This window comes from Dipodomys ordii, unplaced genomic scaffold, assembly GCF_000151885.1.
Source record: "Dipodomys ordii isolate 6190 unplaced genomic scaffold, Dord_2.0 Scaffold205, whole genome shotgun sequence".
Lineage (NCBI taxonomy): Eukaryota > Metazoa > Chordata > Mammalia > Rodentia > Heteromyidae > Dipodomys > Dipodomys ordii.
Genome location: NW_012267421.1, coordinates 680707 through 686399, shown reverse-complemented (window position 1 = coordinate 686399; position 5693 = coordinate 680707).

Sequence of the window (5693 nt, the reverse complement as noted above, 5' to 3'; positions counted from 1 at the left end):
GCATTTCAGGCCCTACAGCGGTGGGACCACAGGAATGTGGCCTGCATCCACGCACTGCGGATGAGGTGGGAGGAGAGGGAAGGAGCAGGCTCCAGGATTGCTCAACAGGCCCCACTGGAGCCAGCCAGCTCCCCATGATCTGTGCCCATCCCCACACCCCAGCAACAACCAGGTCACAACTCTGCTGCTTGCAGCTAGACCCACAGAGCACCAGGCTTTCAGCGGACCCTGGCATGAGCCAGAGTGCAGGGAGGAGGAGACAGGGACCAGGGTGGGGGGACCAGGGCAGCCCCTCTGGGTTCCCAGGACCCAGAGACAGACCACCTGCAGAGCTCAGTCCCAGGAGATCTGAGAGATTCTCAGACAAGATCAGACCAGTTGTGACAGGTCCGTGGATGGGACAGTGGGAGTGAGCAGTACCAGCAGTGTAGTTATGCAGGCAGAGACCAGCTGGCTCTCCCCTAGACAGTTGGAATCTGGCCTGAGAGAGACTGAGAGAGCTGAGGACCCAAAAATAGCCATGTAGCATGGTGGTTAGCAAACCAAGTCTCCAGTGCTCCTCCCCACCTGCAAAGTGGCAGGAGAACCACTCCTCAAAGTGTTTGTTATGGAGCATGTATGTGAGCATGTGTGTGACTGTTTGTATATGCATATTCTGTACACCTTGGGGGAGCATTGTGCATACATGTATTTGCATGTGTCCTGTGCATTGTGTTGTGCATTGCATGCCTGTGGGCATCATGGGGGCAGTATCTATGTGCACTGCATCATACATGTGTGCATGTGTGCTTGTGTGAGTACATTGTGTGTTGCACATGTATGCATCATGTGGATATTATGTGTGCTTGTGTATACAAGGGTGTGCACATGTGGGAGTGTGGACTTACTGCATTGTGTGTGCTTTGTGCACACGTGTTTGCATTAGTGTGCACATTGAGTACCTGTGTGTGTACATATGCACATTTTGCACATGTGTGAGTGATATGTGTGCATTGTGGGTGTGCTTGTTGCAAGTGTTTGAATGTGTATTTGCCATGAGTGTGTGCATGTGTGTGCTTGTCACAGATGTGTGTAGGTGTGTGTGCATGCATGCTTGCTATGAACATGTGTGTCTTAAAGCAGTGCCTGGCACTCCTATTACTGTCATTGCTCAGCCACATGCAGCCACTTACTGGCTTCAGAAGAGTCAGATTGTGTGCCAACAAATGCCATATGGGGCCTCCCTCTCCACCGCCTCCATGCCAGTGAACCAGGCTCTCCTGGGGGACTGATGGGGGCAGGGAGACAATGCTACCTGCTGCCCTCAGCCAGGCCCCACCCACTCTGGGAGGAGAAGATTCATTCTCAGTTCATGGGCATGCAGGTGGGCTCTTGTGGGGCCATAAGCTATGGGAATGCCCTCAATGGGGTACCTCATCCTGGGCCTGAATGCGAGGCTCTGTGGTCTCCCTGGAGTTCCCCATGGGAACTCAGCTGGATGCCGTGCCTGGGGCCCTCTCAGGGAGCACAGCACTTTAGACTTGGTGTCAGTGCAGTGTGTCCTCCCTGGAGAAATGTGGGCTCCGGTGGGACTGCCCAGACCGTGAGACAGGCCACAGAGGGGACAAATGAGCATGGAGTTGGGGGCCAAACACTGGACACCAGAGAGAACTCTTGCAGGGCTGTCCTACCCAACCACCAGGGGCAAGAGCCTCTCCCTTCCATCCTGCACCCACATGCCAGAGAGCCCAGCCTTCACCCAGCTCTGCCAGTACAAACTTCTTATCCAACATCTGTGGGTCTCAGTTCTCCTGGGCACAGAGGGCCATGCTTGCCTCACAGGGCCAGGAGGTTAAGCAAAGTCCACCAAGTATGTGAGCCATCACAGTGCTTGGCCCATGACAGATGCTGACCAAAGAGGAGAGGGGTGTGCTCCTGTCTTCAGCCTTTTATCCCTGTCCCTGTTCCATCCTCTACAGAGGTCCCAGCTCCCAGCAGAGCCTCCCCCCACCCCCAGGCCTCTTTCGGGTGCTTGGCTCAGTGAGCAAGTCTTGTAGCAACAGCAGGCTTTAGGCCTCAGCTCAGTAATTTCCCATGATTACAGCCCTGTCAGTGCACACATGCTCCAGCTGCCAGGAAGCTGTAGGGCCAGGCACATGCTCACACACGTGTCTGCACACACAGGGGCACACGTTTCTACATGTGTGGGGAGAGGGGTGTGCACACAGAACCCAGGCACAGGAATCCTCAGTCATGCCAAGAACACAGAGACTCCATGTTGCCCAGGAAGCCTTCAGGAACAGGTGACAAGTCTGACACAAAGGAGAGGGGTGGGGAGGGGGAAGCTGCAGGCTGAGAGCTCCCACTGACCCCACTCTGCTGCCAGAATCTTCCACTGTCCCTCCCCTGCACTGCTCAAGGCTGGCACAAGAAAGAGATGCCCACCCTGATGTCTTGAGAATTCCTAAGCATTCTGTGTATGCACATGTATGTGTGTGAATGTGCATGCGTGCAGTATCCTCACATGTGCTGTTCTGCGTGTACATGTGTGTACCATGGAGCATTCACTGCACATGTATATGGACATGTGTGCGGTATATTGTGATGCTGTGTATATATGTGTATGCACAAATATGCATGCTTGTGTTATGTGTGTGTTATGAATGCATATGTACATTATACTATGTGTACACGTGTGTGCTTTGCATGCATGCTGTGTGCACACAAGTGCTTTGCACATGCATGTGTGCAAGTGCATGCATGCATCAGTATAAGGAAAATCAGTCAGGCATTGCCATGGTCTGGCTGTGTCCCACAGAGGTTGGTTACTGGAGGCCAGGCCTGTGAAGGCAATGTCAGGATGACAGAACCTTAAAAGGTAGAGCTGGATGGTGGGTAACTGGGTCACAACCAGTCTCAAAAGGGATTCATGAAGGTGTCTTGCAGTGAGGTGGTTCTGAGCCAATGAATCGTTACAAAGTAACTCTTATGGTCTCTGCTTCCCTCTTGCTTCCTGTCACTATGTGACATCCAGCGTGCTGAGATGTGGATCCTGCCCTTGCTGCTGTGGTTCCCACACCCCAGCATCACAGAGCCAATCTGGATACATTTCTCTATACACAGACAGTGCCGAAAGATGTGCTTCATCCAGTGACATACGTCCTGGCCTCTGCCTCCAGGCCAGCTGTTCTCTGCCCTTTGTTCTTTGTGGCTCCGTCTGTGTCCCAAAATGGAACCAGGTCTGCTGTTCTTGTCCCCATTCCATGGTGTCCCAAGCACAGCCTGTTTGGAGGCAGCAGAACACAAGAAGGGCAAAGAGAGCAGGGGCCACATCCACCTTCCTGAGGGGGGCCTAGGGAAAGGTTTGGGGTGAGCAAAGGGTCACCAGAGCTTGCTCTGGGGTCAATGCCAGGCTCTGGTGTGGTCTGGCGGTATGGTCATGGTGGCTGTCACACTACGCCAGGGTCTCTGTGAGGCACAAGAAGCTGGATGCTCAGTCATAGAACCCTGGCCACGTGAGTGCTCCTCACATCACCAGACTCCATTGGATTGCAGGAGGGTCCCCATTCAGTGAGAGCCCAGAGCCTCAGGCAGGCGCCACGCCCAGCAGAGCAGTAGGCCATGCGGGTGCCATGGCAATGCCATTGTGGCCAACCTCTCCTGTAACCATGGGAATGTGCTCCGGGCCCTGGCAGCTTATGCAACACCTCGGATGGAGGAGACTTGCCTGCTGCCTGCCTGCCTGCCCACCCCAGGGGCACCTTCAGGAAGCCAGAGCCCCAGGAGAGTCTGGGAATGTGGGGTATATCCAACCCCCACGGTCTCCCACAGAAGGGCAGGCCAGAGGTCAAGCAGCCCTCCACTGTGCTCCGAGTCTGTGTTAGAGAAGAAGTGGGGGGCAGGAGGAGAAAGGGTGGCCAGGAAGGGAAATTCTCATAGCCAGGGATGGAAGGCTGGCCTCCTCCTTGACATACTTAGATCCCAGATGTTTGGGATCACCGACACCAGACAGTGGCTGGACACTCCACCCACTCCTCGCAGCCGAGCCAGGGCCTCTGGAAGGGGGAGGGGAAAGCAGAGAATGTGCCTGAGCAAGCCAGGGGAGCCTGACCACAGGAAGAAGGTTCACAGAAGAGCTGGGCCGCTGGACAAAAAAACAAATCTTCAGTTTCTTGTCCATTTCCAAAGCTGGGTCAGCCCAGAAGCAGCCCCAGCTCCTCCAAGAGCTGCTGGCCACCAGCAGCCCCAAGACTTGAGGCCATCCCAGAGGTGCATAACGGTCCATGGGCAGGAAACTCAGGACCTTTCCGTGTCTCCTTCTGCCTGCCCTAGTGTCCACTCCATCCCAATCCCATCCCCCTCATTCTATGTCACCCCAATCTTTTCAAACCCCAGCAAGTTTCCCCAAAGTGCAGACTAGTCCTCCACTCTGTCTGATAACAATGAAGACCAATGCCCTGGCCTTGACCTTGCTCTGCTCCTCCCAAGGGACCTTGGCAGTCTCTGCCCTCCTTCCCCCATCACATTCTAACTCAATTTCTTGACGTGGCTGCAGGCCACTTGGGCCGTGCAGAAGCATGATCCCAATTGCTAGGGTCCACCTGTGCTTGCTCTCTGCTTCTTACTTCACAAGACTGAAAGGACTTATTCCTCCCCTTCCTGTGGGGCCCACCACCCCATCCCATATGGCCAGACCAGGAATCCCTTCTTATGCCTGGCCCTGCAGGCTCACTGACCCACCAAGGGCTCCAAGGGCTCTGTCCATCCAGCCAGGGATCTGGCCATAGCTATTCTGCCACCTGGTGGCCAATGGCAGCATTGCTCTTCTTCTCCCATTCCCAGCCTGCCATCCTGAGTTCTTTCTGAAAATTTCTGACACTGCATTCTGACTCGCATCCCCTGCCAACTGGGAAAATGGAGGCCTAAGAGAGGGAAGGAGGTTTACCAGCAAAGGGCTCTTCCAGAACCTGCACCCAGGGGCATGGCTTCAGTTCACCAATATGGAAGGGACTAGAGAAGTGGCAGGAGTTTTAAGCACCACATGAAATTGGAAGAGGGCAAGAAGCAGACTTGCAGCTATAGTAAAATCTACGGGGAGAGGTGAAAAATTCCTAAAAGTTGTTTCTACCCACTTCTATCACCATAAACCAACTTCTGAGAGTAAACATTTATACTAACCAGGCACTAACCAGCATTATCTACTGCTAACAACTACCCACCAACCATTAACACCACTAACCTCTCACTACTGATGTAACAGCCACCAACCACTAAGTAACCACCAGTATTAACTAACCTAAGCCCTAGCTCCATGCTCACATCTCTAACACAGCTGGCACCACTTAAAACTCAGACACAAAGATATGTTTAATAACAATGATGATGCAGATAAACTGTATTTATACTGTGTGTAGGGATATGGTAGACCATCACTTATTGAAAGCAATTTATCTAGGTATTCAAAAGATTTCTGATGCCAGTCTCATTCCTGTAATCCTACTCAGGAAGCTGAGGTCTGAGGACCATGGTTCAAAGCCAGCCTAGGCAGGAAAGTCTGTGAAATTCTTACATCTAATTAACCACCAAAAAGCTGGAAGTGGAGCTGAGGCTCAAGTGGTAGAATGCTGGCCCTGAGCGGAAAAAATTCAGGGACAGCACCCAAGCCCTGAGTTCAAGCCATAGAACCAGAACACACACACACACACCCCCACACA